This window comes from Belonocnema kinseyi, chromosome 5 (assembly GCF_010883055.1).
Source record: "Belonocnema kinseyi isolate 2016_QV_RU_SX_M_011 chromosome 5, B_treatae_v1, whole genome shotgun sequence".
In the NCBI taxonomy this organism is placed as follows: Eukaryota; Metazoa; Arthropoda; class Insecta; order Hymenoptera; family Cynipidae; genus Belonocnema; species Belonocnema kinseyi.
In genome coordinates, this window is record NC_046661.1 from 131,683,435 (window position 1) to 131,699,951 (window position 16,517).

Here is a 16,517-nt window from a genome sequence, read left to right on the forward strand (position 1 = left end):
CGTGCGAAGCAACTCCATAAATGAGTGGTACATATAACAAATTTTACAACCTCCACTCGATAACGCTTTATATTTATTCTTCAAAATAAATAGAATGGAAGGAGCAAGATTATTGTTCCCAGACCTCAAATGTTTCCATATTTGCTACAACCTGTTTTTTTAGCACCTTCAGAATTATTAAACATCAAATTAGATTTTATAGTTTGCATGGTAGAAGCAGTAAAAATGAAAATGAAAATCATTCTCTTTATCTTTTAACTTTCTGTTGGTTATATAAGAATGCAAACAAAGATAAAAAATGTTATATTTCATTTAAATACATAATGTAATTCTACTGATAATATGAAAATTACTTAATTTTTAAAAATATTATTCTAAGAACAAATTATTTCCGAAACCGTTTACTCTCTCATTATATGAAAAATTTAATGAAATTATAATGATATTATTAAATTTTAAGTGAAACCCGTGTTTGTTCTTACTGGATGGCCCAAAATTTTTTTCTCATAATTTTCATACATATCGCACCAAACTTGTTCGAATCTACTAAAAAATAAATGCGTTAAAAAAATATCCCAGAAGGCACCTGTTCATTGGTAGAATTTCATGAGGACATTCAGATAATTCATAGGATTTTTAATAATTTTCAACATGTCACTATGTCATATTTGCTGAAATTCCAAAAACGGCTTTGCAGAAGTCAGGAGAATATGTTAATATAGTATCAATGAATTTCTTTGCCTCATTAATACAGCATAAAATTGCCAAAATTGCAGATAGACGTCATGCAAAAAACATTAGAACTAAACACAAGAACTTAATGGCGTCCATACCAAGCCCTAACCTTAAAATGGAATCGCCTCATTTTACTCCATAAATTCTTGTTTTACATCTTTTTTTAGAAAATAAGGGACTATTCCTGTTTTGATACCATAAACTAGCTGAGAAACACAAGGAACTCGCACTTAGCATAACAAGTGAATTACAGAAAAAAGGTATAATAAGAGAGTCCCAATCACCTTTAAACTCCTTACTATGGATAATCCCTAAGAAATGAGGTAAGCTTAGAATGGTAATAGATTACCGTCAAAACAATAAAGTCACTAGCCAGGATGCATACGGTCTCCCGGAAATAGACGATATTATCGACCAGTTAGAAAATGCAAAGTTTTTCTCAGTCTACGACCTTAGGGCAGGATTCCACCAAATCCCCATGAGAAAGGAGTGCAGAAAATATACAGCATTTTCTACTATACAGGGGCATTTCGAATATACAAGGATGCCATTTGGTCTAAAAAATGCACTGCTACCTTCCAGCGTAGAATGAACAATGCGTTCATGAGGCTCATCATATTCGAGAAAGCATTAGAAGAACCTACGAAAATTAAGTGACTGTTTTAGAAAGAATGAAAAAAATTAGGCTTGAAATTAAAACCATCAAAATACAAGTATGCACACCTAGAACTAGAAACCTACGCTACCTAATCACCGCAGAAGGAGTTAAGCCAAACTCTATTAAGATCAAAGCAATCCAGAAATTCAAGGAGCTGAAAAGACCTAACGACGTGAAATTCTTCCTAGGATTAACTGGATATTATAGGCAGTTTATACATGATTTTTCGTCTATAGCTAGACCACTCGCCAGGCTAAATCAATGGAATACAATTTTTGATTCGACACCAAAGTGTGAAGAAGCTTTTAAAAAATTAAAAAACGCATTACTTCCATACGTGCGATGGCGATTACTGCTAGAGGAATATAAGTACGAAAATGAATACGTGAAAGGAAAGGAGAAGAATGTAGCAGAATGCTTATCCAGGATATTCGCAATCCATACCAGCGATATTCTACGAAAAGCATTAAACGAAATACATTTAACTACCGATGATGATCTAACAGATACTTAAATTTTAGGTCTGCTGCAAATTTGAACGCCCTACAGTAATCAAGTACGAAATATTTCAAGATAAACTGAAACCCCAGTCAGAAGAATGTGCGCGTCAATAGAAAGTAACGACGATCCCAATATTTCATCTAGATCCGAAACACATCAACAAAATGAACTTCACAATGATTTTATGACATGGCGATTGAACCCATGCAAAGAAAAATTATAAGCAAAACGCGCCATCGCTTCATCGATGAAACTATCAGCAAAAAACTAACATCAAGAAGATTTATATTCGGTGACCCACTCTTTACACCAATAGAAAAGGAACTGATACAGGAAATGATGAAATACCTATCTAACTTACACCCCCACTTAGGATTTCATCTATGCTTTAACAATACCCGAGAATTAACGAAAGAAGAAAGAACTAATATCATTAAAGAAGAGCGTGCGGAACACCTTTCGAAAAAGAATACAATTGAAAAAGCGATGAAAATAGGGCAATTGATAGATAAGGATAAAGACATTAAAAAGTGCGTCTGTTGTGAATTAGACATTAGTTCACTGTTTTTATGATTTTAAAAATTTGTGTTCTAATTTTTTATTTTATTTGCGTTCTTCGTTACATTTATAATTCTTAGACTTGTCCTTATATTTGATTTTCGTATTGAGTAATGTCTAAACTTATGTCTAAGCCGCTCTTATCGTTTTCGTGCTCTCCTTTTTTTTAGAAATAGTCTTGTTGCTCGGTTTCCCAATTTTCTTTTCTCGCCTAGTCAGTCCGCGTTCGGCAAGCAACAAGTTCTGTTGCTTTATACAGTTTTAATCTATTTATAATAACGACCGCGCTGTTACGGCGTTATTTTTATTAACTAAAGTGCTGTGGTTCTAATTGACTTGACCTAAACACGCATGTCTCCCTACCAGAATTGATCAGTCGTGACAATGATTAGTCGTTTTTCTAGTGTTCAAAACAGAGTAAAACATGACCCATCTGTCAACTCCAAAAAACCATAAGAACCAAGAAGCAAGCTAAAGGAATTATACTGAATATTTCTCTGAAACTCCCTGAAAAAATATCCCTAGATTTACAGTGCCAATATCCAGAAACAGTAAAAGGTCACAAATATATACTGAGCAACAAGATAGATTAATCCGCTACACGGTGTTAATTCAGATGGCTAACGAGACAACGAGTTTCATAATAGAAGGGTTGCTCGATCACTGCATCTATATCTTCCGAGCATTTAAAAAAATCTGAACAGACGAGGGACTAAACTTTTTATCAGAAATGATGCAGCACTTCGGAAAAGCATTACAAATAACTCATGTGAAAACAACAGCTTTTCATCCGCAGTCCAACGAAAAAATAGAAAGAGTGCACTCCTTCCGAGGGAACCTAATAAAAACTATATCTGACAAAAAAAACAATGATTGGGATGACAGTTTGAAATTTATTAGCTTTGTAATAAACACGATAAAGAATCAAACAATAGGGGTTTTCACCCTTTGAACTTATGTTTGGCAGAGAAGCTAACATACCATCATCTGTAGCGTGTTCGCTAACGCTGACGTATGCGGCAATAGTAAGAGAGACAAAACAGACAAAACTTCTAATTTTCATCGAAATCAAACATTTTATTTGGCTAATTTCCAAGTCATATATCCATATATAAGAAACTTTGACCAAAATTTTTAAAAATTGAAAACTTTTTTTTTCTTCATATTTTGAAAATGCTCTGAATTTTTAAATTTTGGTTGGAAATATTTTTAACTCGACAAAAAAAATTCAACTAAGTCACCGGTTTTAAAAACTGAAGGTCAAAGGATCGACAACAGTAATTTGGTAACAGTGATATCTCCTTTGTTAAAGTGCAAATTCTTTTCTATATGATTAATTTGGTATTTGTTCCTTATCTTGCATTACATTTTATTGTCAGCTACCTTGAAAATTTATATCATTTCAATAAATTAAGACGAATATTATTGCAATTCATAATATGCCTTGGTATTCAACCAGATGCGTTTTCATGGCGTTTTTTACAATTAAACAAAGTGCAACAATATTGAAGGATTATACGTTTTTGGGCTAGTTCCATTTTAATCCAGGGTCGGTTTGACGTCACCATGACAGAATAAAGAATATTCTAAAGTCAACTTCAAAAGAAAAAAAGCGTTTACGCGGCGAAAACCACCACTCTTATGCGTTTTTATGGTTTCTAAACCTGAATTCGGGGATTCCATCAGCGCAGAGTAAAATAAAAAATGGTCAGCATTAAGAAATCTATAGATTACAAATTTTTTTTTAACATGTCTTAACTCCGTGATATTTTCGCGAGTGGCATTGGAAAACCAAGGCTGCAGACATCTGTATGTATGTGCAACCGGCGAATGGTGTTTTCCAGAAAATTCTGAAAATGGTCACAACTGCTTGTTTTCGTACACTTAGTGCATGAATTTCAGGAAAGTTTTTGCAAATATCATAGATATTGTAACTAAAACCGAAAACAGTAATTTAAATCCCTAAAAACTACAGTAATGAATTGTAACTGTAGTTCTTTTTTAAGTTGCTTTTAAAGAAGGTTCTCAAAGCACCTGCGTTCTTTAAAGATTATATCCTCACTGCGAGACAAAATTGAACAGCTTAAAGGCATAGGCTTTCATTTCGTTCATTCAAAGTTCAGTTCTAAGTCAACTCTGCAACATTTAGATAACCATATAAGCGGACATACATACATACATACACATATGCATACATACATACATACTTTAACGGGGCATTATAGACCCCTCACAAAAACATAGTAAAATAAATATTAAAAGTATACTTAGCTGTCTAGAGTCGCTGGGAAAAGAGCCCAGAGTAGCGAATCAACGTCATAGCTTAAATGCCAACCTCGGAAACACATGAGTCAGCGCACGCGGAAACAGCAGCGAATGGGAGACGACCAGGGCCGCGTCGCAGAATTTGTGAATCGACGGCGCGCCACTACGCTGTGAACGGACTAACTGGCGATTGTCCCGCTCCCTCGTGCCTCTCTCTCACCACTGATCTTTGGTGTCAATTTGTGACACAAGTGGCGCTCCGGTTCTCACTTGCGGTGACGAACCGAGACGCCGCTCTGTCGAGTCATTCGTTACTCTGAGTTCAAAAAAAAAAACACCTAAAGGAAAGAGAGGCGACTACCACTAGCCAAAAATTAAAGCCAGAGAATATATTTGAAAAATTCTGAACGATGAGATGAACAAGACGAGGTCGCCGGACTTTGCCAGGTAGGCACCTTCAAATAATTTGTGTCCGAATCAGCAGTTGGTAAGTCATAGTTCAACGACGTGTGCTGAAATGTTAGGCACACGCCGTTGCAATTAGTTAGTTGCTGTCCTCGGACAAGGTCATGATTAAATCCTTCTTTTGAACCTAAAGTCTCGTGGTTTGTAGTTAATTGGAACTTATAGCTCCCAATAAAACTGAAGGGGTCTCACACACATTTAAGAGTTTAGTTCTTGTTCAGCTTACACCGATTAATGGTCACTCGGACCAAACCATGCCTTAATGCAAATTTAAGTATAATGGCCTCGAGCGAGCCAGAAATCTGCTGCTAATTGGTGAATACGGGTTTCCCCCTTGTAAAGTTAATTCCGGTAATGATAGTATTATTAAACCTTGCCTATTATATCACAATGAAGTGCTTTAATTATTTGTAACCTAACTCCTCTTTCGTGCGTCACTCCTTCCTCATACCACTCTGTCGGAGTGGTCCGAGCAATCAATAAAATATCACCGTTAGTGTAAATTTTGGTTGTTTTGGTGAAAACCATCTGGCACCCTTCAGGAAAATTGATGGACTAATCTGTGAGTCCAACTAAATTGGAAAATAGAGATAAATGACTAATTGGGCAAAAACCAGTCATAAATGACGGCCATCGCATGGGCCTGAGTGACGAGAAAGGAAGGTTAGGTGGAAAAATGCAAGATTGAAATTTATTGGAATTTTATAAATTCAAATATTGAAAAATTAAATCAAAAATCAAACATGGAAAAATTCAATTATTTAATTGGAACGCTAAAAGTTCTAATTATCAGTGAAAGTGACTGTGTTCGTGAGAACAATAAAGGGTGAGTCATCACTCGACTATTCAAGTAAATAACAGCCCGAGTGTTGACAAACCTAGCTAATTATAATCAACACTACAAGGGTAAAATAAATTAAATGTTGACGAAATTATAATAAGGGTCGAACTAAAAAGAACTTTGTTCTGATGCGTTAATACTTACTTGTGCGAATAAAATGTGTTTGTTCATCCTTTTTGAAGATTCAAGGATTAACAAAAAAAAAAATAAAATCCGAAGAATAATAAAAAAGCGGAATTATGACATTCTTTGAAATTCAGCAATTAGTTGATTTAATTGAAGTTTGAGGAGATTGAGGGAATGGTGAATCGTGAGTCACCACATCAATGAGGGTTCGGATTTTGGTAAACAAATCTACCAAATCAAAGATTAATTAAAATCAAGCATTGTAAATGGTAAAATCCCCTTTCAATTCATAATTAAAATTGGAATTGTTTTTCAAAAACAATTCAATTAAAATGAAATTTTGCAGCAATTACACTATTTTGATCAGTTCAAAGCCAAAGAATTTGTAGGTTGGAATTAAATACCAAAGGGAAAAATTGGTTGAAAGCTCCATGTAACAATTGACTAAAAGTAATTGAGTTAAAAAATGAACTCAATTAATCCTTAACAATGACATTTCCGGTGCAACTGTTCGGAACGTTTGTCCATGCGTTTATCGATACCGCGGGTGATAAAAATTCGATTGGCCAACAGATTTTACAAAACGCCATCTATGCGGTACAAATGCAAAAGTCCGAAATTACACACATTGTAGATCTATCACTGAACCAAATTCCAGTTTTAGGTTTTTGTAATTTGTCGGTAATAGTAGAACATAGAACGATGGAATGGGAACATTTGGTTCTAGAGATCTTTAGTGACAGTTGTGTATTGGTAACGGAATTCCTTCAGTTATTTAATGTCACCATCACATTTAATTAAAACAAAAACAAAAATTGTGGATTGGTGTAATAAAATTAATATTGGTCAATCAAATTTGAATTCAATCATAATAACTATTTATGGTCATGTGCAAATTGGTTGTTCATCCTTTTTGATGTTTCAAGGATTAATGGATACACAACAACAGATGTGCCTCACAGTAATTGAGATAACCTCAATTTAGTCCGAATCATAAGCGACCTCTAAATTAAGGCTATTGTGGGGATAGAACAGTGAATAACTCAAACTCACCTCAGGCTTCAAAACTTAAGACTTACCTGGACTTGAGTATCTCGCCAGATAATTAACAATTGTTAAGTTGAAATTTATCTGACGAAGGTGCATAAATATTTAGTACTGATGATTAATGTATTGTGCTATAAATTTATTATGTTACTTCTTCTGCAAATTTAATTTCTGGTGTCCCATTGAACGGTCCTTTGAATTAAAAATGTCGGTCGAACGGGATGTCGAGATACCACCCTATGTGCTATCCATGTCTGAGGACGACCTTAGACGATACTTAGGCGATAGGGGAAGGATATACAGGGATCCTTGCACATTCTGCGGGATTGAACCCTACGGTCTCTGAGAAGGACAATTTCGGTCCCAGAAGTACACCAACAGCCGGATTACGAGTTGGAATGGGGCAATAGGCATCGCTCAGTCGAGTCACAGGGGGCCATTAGGGAGATAGTGGGGCGAGTTCTACTCCATACTGGGAAAGACCGGTCGCGCATTAGTAGTGAGGCCCTGCTCGGAGATTATTTGAGACTCCAGCGATTAGTATAGGGTGAAAAGTTAGCAGTCGGCTCCTGGAGTCACACCCCTTTCCGCCATCTTTCGGTACGACTAGCGTTCATACGTGTGTTACTAGTACATCCACCGTGTTCTGTTATACACGACCGGTAATGAGATCAACGAATCATACAGCATCGAGTCCGTTGAGCTATAGTGGGGTCCGGGACACTGAACATATTCCAAATCACTACAGGGGCGTAACACGGTTCCCATCTTCTTATTTGATGCATTGTGACAACCCACATTTGTATTCAGCAGCCAGTACTGTTCCGAATTCGCATTCTAGCATTCGACATGTCCCTACCAATCCAAATAGGGGATGGGAGGGTAGTCCAAACGCGCCATCTTTAGGAGTCGAACCAATCCGAACTCAGTCTTCTCAGCAATAAATTCAATAAGGCTCGGTCCTAAACGATAGGTCCCCGGTCCACAAAAGACTTTTCAGTGTTGGAGGGGCAGCTCCCGGAGTAGGGGCATACTCTGTGATGTCGGTGTCTTGCACAGCTGAACAACAGCAAGGTAACACCCCATTTCAGCACTCCACCTTTGAATTGCCTCCGCCCACCCAACCACCGTATCAGTCCATTTTTAACCACCCCTTCAGTCAAGAGGGGCTATGCCACCTCCCACAGAGTACTTTCAATCCAGGGCCCAATATAGGACCGTGGACATTATTGTAAAGAATTGTGGAGCCACATTCAGTGGGGATAATGAGACCAGTGCAAAAAACTTCTTAACAAGAGTGGCGGAGGGGTGGTTGATCTCAGGCCTCACGGATAAGGAATTGATGATAGGAATTCGATTCATTCTTGAGAGGTTACCCCTGAAGTGGTTCCGATATAACATGGCAGCATTTCAAAACGACCTTCCTGATGATGTACGGAGGCATCAATTATTAGTGGCGTCTTGAAGAACAAGTCGCCGCTCGTTATCAGGGTCGCGACGAAAGGACCGCTGGTTTTCTAACGTGTTTGCAGTGTCTATTTCTAAAATTTCAACGGCCGATTACCGTGAAAGAACAAATGGACCGAGCCCATTGCAATCTAAGACCGGATCTTCAAAGGTCTATTCGCCGTTATGAGTTTTCTGATTATAATCAGTTAACGCTGCTGGCACTAGAAGGGGAACGTACGGCGAATTTAGATAAAGGAGAGCGTTCACCGACTAGTCCGGAAGAGTCATTCTTCCCTGAATTGGCTTTTGCCAAAAATACTAAACTTTCTCGCTCAAGTGGTACAAATACTAGTGGAAGCACCTTGAACGATGTCAGCTCCCTTATTGAGTCATTGGTGAGTGTATTAGTAAAGTTAGTGGATAAATTAGGTGCCAAGGCCTCGTTACATTGTGAGAATGACTCGGGTATTGGTGGTAAATCTAGAAATAATAATACTAGATCCAGTCCGAATACGTTTAGAGGCGAGAATTAGGAGGAGACGAGTACGGCGCAGTCCTCAACTATACCTTATCACAATAGAGGGAGCCCACCTCCAGGACGGAAATTCTAGCCAAAGGCCGAACCACCTTGCTATAATTGTAGTAGCTTTGATCACGGGTGGAGAAATTGACAAACCAAATAGGGCAAGTTTTGCCATAATTGCGGCAAACATGGCCAGATCAAGCGAACTTGTGATTCAGCTCATTGTCAGGGAAACCATTAAGGGAGGGCCGTCTCAGGGTAGACGCTACTCCTTGTATTCCAAGGCAGACCATAATTTCTGCTATAAATGATATACCTGACTCAACTCCCTCAACTTTAATTATTCAACCTGTATTGACTCAGAAATAATGTTCTAAACCTAAACCTGAATTTTTAATCGGATTCATCTTTGAGTGCTAGACTTTCCAGGCTCTTGGATATTCACGGGACGACAGGGTCAGTCAGTAAAAGTTCTGGTGAAACTAGACCTGATCGTCTGTCAGGGATTTGTACCAATTCGAGACCTTATGTCAGTATAGAAATAAGGGGTACTAAAATCCGTTCGTTAGTAGACACGGGTTCATCAAGAACGTATCTGGGATCTGTAGGGTTACAGATACTCGGTGCGGGTGGTTATAGGATTGATCATTTAAAGGCAGGCGCGGTCGTGACGGCAAATGGCACTATTGAGTCTGTTATTGGCGAGGCGTATCTGCCGGCTACTTTCTCAGAAACTACCCATTCAAAAAATATAAAAATCATACCTGGGCTAACTGACACTTGTGTACTAAGCATGAATTTTGCCGAGAAGCTCGGTTTTGTTCTAAATTTGCGTGATAAATAGTTGTGGTTGGCCGACGAACCAATAATAAAATTTACGTTTGGGCCCACGGATGAGAACTACCTTGACACTTGCAAAGGCATCGCATTGCATCGATTCCATTCTTGGCGGAAATTCTGGACCCCCTAAATTCGGCATGATACATCTCCCCGGATATGAGACCATACATGTTTGCCTACTTAAACGACGTAATCGTCGTAGCTGACACCTTTTCTGGGATTTAAGCTGAATAAAGATGGGTTATTGGTAGACGTTGGCAAGGTCCGCCCCATACTTGAGTATGCTCGACCCAGAAACGTTAGACAATTGAGAAGATTCGTAGGGGCCACGTCGTGGTACCAGCGATTTATCAAGGACTATGCATGAATTTGTGAGCCACTCACTCGTCTAACCAAGAAAAATTATAATTTCTCTTGGGCGGACGAGCAGGAAGAGGCATTCCAGACTCTGAGGACGGTCAAGGTGTCATCGCGTGTATTGGCGAGCCCCGACTTCAACCTGCCATTCTGCGTTCAAACGGATGCTAGTGACTCTGGTTCGGGCGTGGTCATCATCCAGGTACAAGACAAGCAAGAGCGTGTGATCGCATACGCTAGTCGAGTGATTTCTAAAGCAGAATGGAACTACTCAACCACCGAGAAAGAGTGACTGGCCGTAGTATGGGCCATTATAAAATTTTTGGTGCTATCTCGAGGTGCATCATTTTTCCGTGGCGACTGACCACAGTAGCCACAGTAGCCTCCGATGGTTGTACAACCTCAAAAATCCGTCAGGTAGATTAGCACGCTATGCCCTAGATCTCCTAGAATAAAGTTTCGAAATTTTTCATCGAAAGGGATCGGTGCACCAAATACCGGATGTACTATCCTGCATGTTCGAGGATAGGGAAATCGACCATATTCCGGCCATGATGCCTGTCGAGGACGAATGGTATGCCAGATGGCGTGAGGCGGTGTTACGGTCACTCGAGAAGTACCATGGGTGAAAGAAGTGAACGGAGAGCTTTGGAAATATAAGAACAATCCTCTGTGAGAGGATATCATGGTAGACTATAATGCTTGAAAACTGGTGGTTCTAAAGAACCTCCAGTCAGATCTAATACATGAAGTGCACTGTACACCTGAAGCTGGTCATTTAGGTAGGGAAAAGACCTACCATCTGACCGCGATTCGCTATTATTGGCCTGGCATGTTCATATAGACATAGAGGCACCAAAAAAATTTTATAGTTTTTGCACTCTTATTTTGGACCCTCTTATGAATGAGAATGTAAAAAAACAAACACTCACACAGTAAAAACAAAGTTTAAATCTGACGCTAATTTCAGGACACCATATATCTGTAACAAAAATTAGTCTTTGTAGTGTGAATGGTACCACTTCACAAGGTATCGTTTCCCTCACACTTGGGGTACGAAACGTTACCTACTTTTAATTATTTTTACAGTTATTCTGCGAAAAAAATCGACGAGTTTCGAACCCCAACTATGTGAGAGGTGGAACACCATCTTGAAATTACCTATAACAAAATTGATCCCAGATTTTTTACTGTCTCGGTGAGCACCGCAAGTCTCCGCGCAGCTTCTCTCACATATCCCCGCCATGCTGCGTCAATTCTCGGAAACCTGAAATGGAGGATCAGGGAATCCAGGGTTGACTGTACTCTCAGATTTTTACATACTGGATTTATTTTGGTATACAATTAAAGATACATAATTTGGAAAATACATACATGTTAACGTTCACAGGAATATACAAGCTAATAGAATGGGGAGGGTTGGGATATCCTGTAAGTATAATAACATGATATCACTTGTCTTGCCTGGTATATACCTCTAGTAGCTGAGGAGATACGATGCATATCGGCTTATCCGTACGTTCGGCCAACATTGCACTAAATATAGGGCCACGTGGCATTGCTACAAAAATGTGGTTGGTGCGATTGAAATCAGTCATTTCAAGATAGAAATTTTCGAAACGGATAGTTGTAAAATACTGCCTCTTTCCTAATCGTAAATAAGCTTTCTTTGGACCATGACGGAGAGGATCATGCCCGTGAAGAGGAGTGAGAAAGTTGAGACGGTCAAATGAAGAAAAACGATGATCATTTGCGTAATGTATATAAGCGAAATAGTTTTGAGGAATGTAATGACCTTCCATCCAGAAGGGTGGAGTTTCGCTTTCTTTGAGCTCGTAGAGAATTTTTCCATAGATAGAGCCATCCTGTGTTTCCACTGTAACGCTGTTTGGAGGCATATTTGGAAACCATTCTGCTCCTAATTTTATAACATAAAAATTCCTATTTATAAAGTTCTCATACACTAATAACTTAAATTTTCAACCATTCTGAATTATATGAGGTCAACAATGATTGATCTATAAAGGTATTCATGTGAGTGGGCCTTATTTTTCAAATTATATTTTTGTGCCTCCAAAAACTATGAAACGTTTCATGAATTATTATTAATATGAAGAAACGACAACTTTTTCTTAACGCTTTTGTGTACCACAAACTTTAATCACGCTGTTACATATTTGAGGTAACAGGTAGCCCATCTCTCTTATGTTTAATTTTTTAAAAAAGTATGCAATGAAATAGTTTCAACCAAAAAAAAAAAAGAATTTCCAACATAATATTTAAAGAAGGGGTGTCAATAAGGCCCTTTTTTGGACCCGAATTAATCAGTTTGACATGGCCTACCAACTATCTTATGTTTCATTTTTCAAATAAGTATGCTATGGAAAAAGTTAAGACCCAAATTAGATTTAGTCCAAAAAATTCAAAAGAATTACTACAGTGTCTACTAAAAATAAGAAGTCAATTCCACCCTAAGCGGAACACCCCTGCCACCGCTATTTACCCCTAATATCCCATCAAATAATAAAAAGCCCTAAAAGAGGGTGGAGGAGGTGTTTTCATTAATTATTCATGTGCAGGATATGTAAATACAAAATATGTAAGCTTGATCACCAGACTTGAATAGGGTATCCTGGGATTTTTGGAATCGCTAATTTCGAATTCAAAGTCTGCTGACCTCCTTCACATCAAGTCCAAGGTCATTTGGAAGTGAAATTGTAAAAAAGCCGATGAAAAATCCAGAAAAATACATCTATAGGTTTTTGGGGTAGCTGAATTTAAATTCGAGGTCCACTGACTCCTATCAGATCAGGATCACGGTCTTTTTAACGTCAAATCGTGAAGAAGCTCATTCGGAATCAGGGGATCTTTTATTTCTTAAGAAAATCTAGAGGTCTTTTCAAAGTTATCCGAAGTACATCCTAAGATTAAACTGAAATTGCTTATTCTTTTCAACCAGCGGATGTAGGTTTAGAGTTGCTGATTTTAAATTTGGGGACCTTCAAATGAACTTGACTGTGATGTGATACGAGTCCATGGACCTCGGATTTGGATTCAGCGACTTCAAAAACCTATGGATGTATTTTTCTGGATTTTTTATCGGCTTTTTTACAGTTGGACAGTCAAATGACCTTGAATCTGATGTGATGGAGGCCAACGAACCTCGGATTTGGAATCAGCGATCCTAAAAACTACAGAATGCCTTAGTCAAGTCTGGTGATGAAGCCTACATATTTTGTATTTACCTACAAATATATAATTTTTCAAAAAGAACTATCTCAAAGCTACTACTTATTCAGTAAGGAAAGGATAATGGTTGGATATATGTGGACATACGATTAAATATGCATGTTTATAATAAGATGGAAAATGTAAAATGATTTTGTTACATTTTTTACAATTAAAATAATTCTCTAGTTGAATGTGATTCTTCTAAGGACATTCGTACGTAAAGGAGAAACCAAGTGCGTTAATAAAACGCCACCAATTTTATGATATACAATGTCGAGATAATAGTAATTAAATTTGGATGATATTGTGCGTGAAGAATATCTTTGTAATAATTATTTTTTTCTTTGTTAATGACGTTGAAAATAAATTGCTCAGATGGTTCGGCTAACTTTTCGGAAATGGAATGATCAGTTAGCAATGATACAATTTCATTCAAGCAATATTCGACTAAGCCACAGAAGGCTTAAAAGCATACTAACATAATTCTCTGTAAACAAAAGAACATTCTTTAAACCAATAAAAGTATTTTTTCATTGCAACAGCAGGTACGTACACTTTTTGTTTCTTCACTTTCATTCTTGCTGCAGGAATTATTAAGAGTGTATAGTGTAGTTAAGATGTTTGGTTGTCCTACGTGAAGGCTCAACTTCTGTCATGTGAACTCTTTTGTCTTTGATTGCTTGAAGAAGAATTATTATTACCAGTCTGTAGATTTTATCATATTTTGAGACACTGCACTTATTGAGCTTAGAAATGCAGAGAAACTAATAAACGGACAGCCATAGACACAGCTTATGTATCAAAAGGAACGGTTATGCGGTGGTGAGTGGGGGTAAAAGCATGTCTGGACACGCTTCATATACTGTTCTTGAACTATGAAAGGTTATTAGTTAGATAGTGGGGGGAAGTCCATAGAAGTGGGGGGAATTCTTAAAAAGGTTAGGGGGAGCTTAATTTTAAAGTTAAATGAAGGGGTAGGAGCAATAAAAGTAGTTCAGTCAAATTTTGAACAGGTTTATATATGTAAAATATGTTTAAATATATTTTGAATAAGGATTAGTGAAAAAAAAGCTTACTAATTCACTTTAGTATATTATTTTTCTTACTGATTATCAGTTAAGAGTAAGTAATTGGGTCAGTAATTTTACGGATTGAGACAAGCTAACTAACAACTAATCTATTCAAGACTATTAAGGGTGTTACCCTAGATAAAGGAGAGGGGATGAACCCATTTTGCTTGCAAGAAAGTGACAGTTTCCCACAGCTGCCAGATCGTGGATGAAATTGACCTATACATATTATTAATGTTAATATTATAATTATAAAATATAAAATTAATTTTAATTAATGGTTGACTAACTTATAATAGAAATAGTTAAAATTTCAACTAAAACAATTAGTTTTCGCTTAAGTTGTTGAAATAAAATGAAAATTCATTGTATATTTAAAAATACCCTAAAATATTTTAAATCCTTTAAAATCTCATATTAAATTGTTGTAATCACTTAAAAATTCCTTGGCGTCTTTTGAAACTTCTTCAAATAATTAAAATTCTTACAAATCTTTTGAAATCTCTTGAATTTTTTTAAAGCTCTTGAAAATATCTTGAAATTTTAAAACAAACCATGAAATATTTCAAATCCTTTAATATCTCATACTAAATTATTAAAATCATTCAAAAATTCCTTTGAATCTATTAAAATATCCTAAAATACCCGTGTAGGAATCCAATCAGGGATCCGGCCGGGTCCCAGCCGGATAGCCTCGTTTTAAGCCGGGCGCTAGTCGGGGAATCCGGCCGGGATCCGGCTAAAAACGCCACGGTAAACTAGTCGGATCCCGGTTCGAATACCGGCCAGGATCTGGTCGGGTAATCCGCCCAAAAAGCGGTTAAGAAATGTTGCTTCAGGCGAGAAATTGGTAACATTTTTTGGATTTTAAAGCAAGACTATATTTTAATTTAAAATAATAATTATTCGCGCACTAAGTGGGGGATTCAAACTAATTACTGAAATAAGGTTGATTTTAACTACGAGTCTCGATTTTATTTGCGAACTTCGAAGAGACGAAGCGACGTGAGTGCAAGGAGCATTCTCGTTCCAGGTTCGAAACTGAAAATTACTGAGTGTCTATGCAGACGACAGACACAGCAGGCGCTACATATGGCGGTAATTTTGAAATTGTACAGGCTAAACATTGTATGAATATAGAGAAGTTTATAAAAATTGTATCATTTCTGTTGTTGCACATAGCAGAATCGATAACAGTTTAATTTAAAATGTTAAATTAATCGAAAAAATTTAATGTTTTTTTAAAGAATTTAAAAAAGCTCATTTTTGTTTCACTGATCAAATAAATCTTTAAATTACAATTTTCAAATAATAATTCATCTAGCATCCATAATTACGTCTTTGATAATATCACGGCTCTTAAAAAATGTGTAATTTCTACAAAAACATTAACCTGACCAGTGCCCAGCCGACTCCCGACCATGGGAAATAATCAGGGTTGGTCCAGCCAGTAACCGGCCGGCCCCAGACTACGTGATTTGAGAAAAATGTAGCCCGACCGGCTCCCGCTCGGTTTCTGTCCATGAAACCCAGCCAGGGGTAGCCCGGCTGGGATTCGACCAGAAACCTTGTTATATTTGGGCCAACCGGGGAAATTTCTACACGGATATATCAAATCCTTTAAAATTTTATATTAAATTACTGTAATCAATTGAAAATTCCTTAGCATCTTTAAAAACTTTCTGAAATATTTAAAATCCTTACAAATCTTTTAAAATCTCTTGAAATTTTTTAAAGCTCTTCAATATATCTTAAAATTTTAAAAATAACATGAAATATTTCAAATCCTGTAAAATATAGTACTAAATTATCAAAATCTTTTGAAATCTTTTGAACATTCTATGAAAATTT